We start from the raw sequence: 6,355 nt of genomic DNA on the forward strand, positions 1-6,355 counted from the left end.
AAAAATTGAGAAACTATTTTAAGCTTACTTCATGTATCATCATTTGTAACTGTAAGTGTTCTTACATAGCTTATATCAATTCAGCCTATCTTAATGTTTTCTTGAGTTGATTGCTGAAATCTAACCCTTCCTGCCATAAATAGGCTTACTGCCAGTGGAAGTGTATTTTCAATGTACATTGACAATCAGTGAGCGAAGGCTTAAGCTAAGCCAGAAACATAAAAATAGTGATATTTCTCAAATACAACATGCAGCCCTGATTGATAAACTGACAGTAGTCCAATTAGCTACTTTATATCAATAGTCATCCCTTTTACTGCTTCGATGCTATGTGTACTTTAACTGCAGCAATTTGAATGTTTCGTGTTTGCAATAGCTAGTGTGTTGTAATTTTTTGTTTTATCAGAGCATTCGGGTAATCAACCCTAGGGAAAAAAATGTAACACTTTCATTCACATCCCCCCTCTCTCTGCCCTAGACTGAATACTAAAAGTTGGACAGTAAACCATTAATGTGTTGGATTGGTCAGATAGACCTAGCTTGTATAGTCGATGTCTCGATACGTCGACTAGTTGCTATAAAGGATGAAAAGACTGTCTTGTATTTTTCCTTATGCGTAATACTAATAGCGTTGAATGAGTTGTCTAGCGATCAAATAACACATCTGTCAATGAAAAAATCTAGATCTGGGTGTAATAAAACGGTTGCCTGACCTAGTCAGGAAAACCAGTGACTTGGCAGAATTTAGGTCATTGGTTAATATGCATGACTAAATGCATGACGTAATCATCTTTTTTGAAGTAACGTCTGTATTATTATATAAGATAAGATAAAACGGGACCTCAAAACAGTGAACATTGATACTGGGAAGACATAGCCCTAGAACACACTACGCGGAGAGAGATGGTGACCAAGAAATGTATGGACAGTGAAAAATCACGGGCCTCAGCTCTGGAAGAAAAGCGTGCCATACGAAAAATGTCCAGCTCATCTAGATAGACCAATAAAGCGAAATAGGCCACCTGTTAATGCGTAAAATGTGGACTAGAGTGTCTCTCCACAATAGGGCTCTACAGTTATATACACGAAAAAGTGTTCTGCGAGATTAACCTTAGTCGTTGTACGACTGTAGGAGGCCAACACTTTTACACAGGTCAAATGTGTCTTACCCCGCCCTTTTTTTGAAAAATGGATCTAGCGTGCACCAGTTACGTGTGTGTAGGATTTTTGTAAATTTCAGATCTACTTGTGACTATTCTAATATAAGCTATTAATAATACCGCTCTAATATTGACTATAAGATAATTATTTATTCTTAAACTGTATAATTATAACTGATTTTAAAAATAAAATACCGGTACGCATAAAAAAAAAACTTGAAAAAAAGACCACGCATTTCCCCTTTGTTAGCACCTCCTACCAGCACAGTTGACTACACAGTGGGTCGGAGTAAAAAGTTGCCGTATTCCGCGTTAAAACGGCGCCTTCGACATACACGGAGGTCACGGTTAAAATGCACAGAACACCTTGTGATATTTTTGCTAAATCGGAAGGCGTGTTTCACAGACTAACGAATCAAATCTTCCTAGGCTTTCAAGTTAGGCAGACTCTAGAAGCACGTGTAATTGTAAATGTCTATTATTTACGGCCAAAATGTTAGGTGATCATATTCAAATCATCATTGCTCATTACTTCAAATCACTACACCTTACAGTAGATTATATCTAGATACAATAGAGGCACATTCCTAGGCCAAATTTCTACAAATGCTCCAGCTTCCCTAGTGATATTAGAGCATGGAATGGGTTGCAGAGTAAATGCATGACGCATAGAGGTTTAAAAAAGACCAATCGTTTTTATCGCTATAACAATAGGTCTCGTTTTTTATATGTTAATAAATTAATAATGAATCTAGTATTTATTTTATAATCAATATAATAGTAATTATATCCAAATACTATAGTTCTCTCTTTTTAAATTAGTTTAAAATAAAAAGAAAGGGGGAGATATAGAATGTAGATATGGTATTTTAAAATTTCTTTGGGTGAGGGGAAGATACTATCAAGTAACAAATCTCAAGACTCAATCCAATCACAGCCATCAGACCAACACACATTAGAAAAAGTTCATTAATAGCACAACACAGGCCATCTACACAGCCCCAAAACATTGCTCTAGTTTTATTGACAACAATGATGAGAGAAAAGGGGGAGGAGCCAATTATTGATCGGTCAAGCCGTTAATTAGGTCACACACTAAGCATGCTAGTACGTTGATGCTTTTTGTATGTGTGTGCAACAGACACTGAGCGTGCTCTAAGATACGTTTTTTTTTTTGGTCAACTAGGTGGCTTGGAGAAGGCGGAATTTATCTAGAATCTAGATGTATAGGTAACACAGTTCACAAGCTATCATAGCTTTTTAGCCAATTTAGCCCCTTCCCCGGAAAAAATATTCAGTACTGACTTTGGGGCCTTTTTCTTTTGTCAGACTGTGTTATATATAGACTATAGAGATAATAGACTACATAGATTAAAGATACTTAGAGTAGAGTAAGTTAGATCAGCGCATGTTTTGTTTTTAGGTCAACCAGGTAAACTGATGTGTCCTCGAATGCCTAGGGGAGGGCGGGATTATCTAGATCTATATACTTAATATAGACTATATATATAATCTATACGTAGATCTAGATTATATAGATCTAGATCTCATTCTATAATAGCCTTTACTATCATGCTATTATTTAAACGTATTTTTAAAAATCCTTTTCTTTTTCTTAGAAACAGGTTAGACTAGGCCTACTCACTGTTAGATCTAGATGGTAGACCTAGATTCTAGATCTATATGACTATATAGACTAGACAGTCTAATATTCTTATAATATAAGATCGATCTAATTATCTGATCTAGCTAGACTAGAATTGACTAGATCTGATCTGAATGGATTGTCAGGAAAAAAAAAAGGATTTAGTCGGCTTAGCCTTAGTGGCTTGTACTGTAACTTTAGTTTGTTCTTAGTCTTAGTGAAGTAATACTATTATTAATAGTAAGGCTAAGGTACTAAGCCTAACTAAGGTGTTCTTGTTTTAGTGTTAGTGTTATGGGTTGGTTGTAGTAGTAGAATATTGTAGATCTAGACTAGTTTATTGTAGTGTGTTTGTGTCTAGTAGATCTAGTATCTAGGTCTAGTATAGTACACAGTAGTTGTAGTGATTTAGTTAGATAGTTGGTTTTATCAGTTTGTAGATAGTTGGTTTGGTTAGTTTGTTGGTGTTTGGTAGTGGCGTAGATTTAGAGGGTTTTAGTTAATTTCTGGGTTCAGTTGTAGTGATTAGTGTATATATATTATATTTTATTATTGATTTATTTTTCATGTAAATAAAGTATCGTTTTATTTTTAGTATTTCAAGTAAAGTTTTTGTTCTTGCTTTCATTTTAAATTTAGTTAGTTTAGTGTAGTCTAGTTGTCTGGTTACTTAGGCGACTCTAGCCCCTTGGTCGCAGACCGAGGTACACAGATTGAGCCCACCCAGTAGCGCTAACATCTGCCTACTGTTATAAAATTTAATGTTGAGCAGAGAGAAAAGGTCTCTCTTGCGCCTCCTGACCTGCTCACATGTTAATTCACAGGACATCATAAACACATAATAACAATATGTCTTGAGCATAGGTTGTTCATCAGCCCTAGACTTGGGGAGGGAGGGGGGCGGGGACTTGGTTCTCTTCTTTTCAATGTCAACATTCCTTCTCAGTCTAGTCTCTAACAGTGCACACCTACTGCACTACTTGAATGGTGGTGTGCATGGCAGGGTTATAACTATATATAGATAATAATAAATAAAACATGATGATTGTTATTCTATACTGATTTATTTTCTTGCAAAAACAAAATAATTTTTTATAATAATAATAATAAAAGTCATGTGACCTTCACATTCCAATATTGTTTGCATAGTTTAAATTTGTTAAAAAAAAATTTCCCTATAGCCTGATGCCTACTTATGTACAGCTTATCCTGTTGAAGATGAGGAATATTATATTTGTAAGTCAGTCACACTTTTACTTTGTGTTGACAATGTTAATATATTACTGTAATATGCATGCCTGACTCATTCTAAGACAGGAGATCTAAACAGATCTCATAGCTCACTGTCTCTCTTTTGAATTTGCAAGTGTTATTCTGAGAAATGCTTATCTCAATTCAGTTGAAGAAACAAGTTGAAGTTGAAGAATCCAATGCATTTTATGTGTAAATTTAGTCATGCATGTTAATCAAAGGCTTAAACTCTGCCAAGTCATTGGTTTTCCTGGCTGATTCAGGCAGCCCATTCCATTCTCTAATGGCACTAGGAAGAAGAAGCACTTGTACGAATTTGTTACTACATCCTAAATAGCTTGTATCAACCAAGTCCAGCACCTGTCATGCTAATGTAACTTAGATTCAGGGCATAACTTAAACTGTTGTAAGGAATACCATAGCTAGTTCTTAAGTTTTATAAGAGTCCTCTCAGGATTTTCCCTCAATCTCTTGTGGCTTGAAACTGCTGCAGCTTGTTTGGAATAGGGAGTACTAGATAAATAATCTTACTAGGCTGACAAGGTGTCTGCCCAAAAGCTCCTTATTTAATTAGCACCATGTATTCAGCTGTCAGTGAGAGTGATATAGTTATGCCCTGAATCTAAGTCACATCAGCATTACATCAGCATTACATTTAGAATTTTTTATTATAGACAAAATAATCTCACTATAATTTACCTGGTAACATAAACAGTGAAACCTGTTTAAGTACAATTACCAAACCTTTTTGTTGAGTTCTACTTGATTGTTTGGTTTTAATTATTCCTTCCATCAGATAAGTTTGAAGCTTTGGCCAATGCAGCCACTGCCCACCACATGTTGTTGTATGGATGTGATGGTGAACCTTTATCTACAGAGAGCATCTGGTAAATGTATACTGCTCAAAACTGCTACATTTTTGAAGGTTATGGTTCAGTGTTTTATGTATAATTACTTTTTAAGTCTTCTATCCTGAAGGGTTTCTAAATTTAGTGATTTTACTAAAGGTGTTACTCTAATCAAATATTTTCTTGAAGCTACAATGGGGCTCATAAATTATAAACTAAATACATTGCAGTAGTAATAACATTTTGAATCTAAATAAATGATAAAATGAAAAAAAAAATTCAACTAGAATTTAAAAAGTTTAAAAACAAAAAAAGTGAAAATATGTTTTAGTTTTTCTGGAATCATATCTTTTATATTAATTAACTTGCGGAAAAGTTAATACTATTAATAATTTTTCTCACAGGGACTGTCCAGGCATGTGCAAAAATGGTTGGTCTACTATTATGTTTGCTTGGGCCAAAAATGCTCCTCCAACTGTCTTGCCTAAAGGTAGAAACATTTTTTTTTAAATCTAAATGAAAGTTTTTAAATAGTGTGCTGTTATAATCACAATGTACACTATGAAGATTTAAACAATTTAAAATCCTTTTTATATCTACATAAGCTGATCTTAGTCAATATAGATCAACTGTTGGACAATAAAAACAAAACATTTAAAACTATCAGTAAAACATTGATGCATTGTTTTTCTTTATAAAGGTGTAGCTTTGAGGGTCGGCAAGAACACTTCCATTAAAACTATTGTACTCCAGGTACACTATGCAAAGATTTTCAAAGGTAAGTTAAATTATTTAGGACTTAAATTTTTATTTATTTATTCCAATATAAAAAAAAGTTATTTGTTTTCCATAATGTAATGCTTCATTTTGTAATAAACATTTATCATAAATTCTGTAAAGTAAAAAAAAAATTGAAAGGTTCACGGACCAAAGGTTTGGAACTCACTCCCCATTGATCTCAGACAGACAACATGCTACACCACTTTTAAGAAGAACATTAAGACCTATCTGTTTAAAACTTTTTTAGATTAACTGTCATTTTAGCTGTCGTGTTTGTGTTTGTAATCTTATTACAGCGCCTTGAGCCTACATTTTGTTTGTTAACAGCGCTTTATAAATAAAATTATTATTATTATCATTATTGAATAGCTTTGGTTCTAAGAAAGATCATTATGGCTGAAGAAGCTACTCTTACTTCTTTATCTAGTACATGAGGTTGAATTACTTTCTAGTCATAAATCTTAAAATACAAAGTTGCTTTTTTTTAAAAATATTCAACAAAAACCACTAAAAAAAAATTGGATACTAAAAACAAAAAAATGAATCCACATATTAATTTACTGCTTTTTTTTTTTTTTTTTGCAATAGCAGTTTTTTAGGTTATTTAACAAAAAATTATTGTTTAAAAAGTTTTCCTCATGTATTTAAAGAGGAGTTTCATTTGTCTACAT

General features: G+C 33.5%; 1 long non-coding RNA gene across 1 annotated transcript; it reads left to right on the forward strand.

Moving 5' to 3' along the window:
- The first annotated feature begins 1,872 nt into the window (after positions 1–1,872).
- LOC129923287 (uncharacterized) lies at positions 1,873–4,921 on the forward strand. Its single transcript, XR_008775232.1, has 3 exons — positions 1,873–2,390; positions 3,987–4,041; positions 4,853–4,921. It is a non-coding gene; the product is annotated as an uncharacterized LOC129923287 (long non-coding RNA).
- Positions 4,922–6,355: the final 1,434 nt, after the last annotated feature.

This window comes from Biomphalaria glabrata, chromosome 16 (genome assembly GCF_947242115.1).
Source record: "Biomphalaria glabrata chromosome 16, xgBioGlab47.1, whole genome shotgun sequence".
Lineage (NCBI taxonomy): Eukaryota > Metazoa > Mollusca > Gastropoda > Planorbidae > Biomphalaria > Biomphalaria glabrata.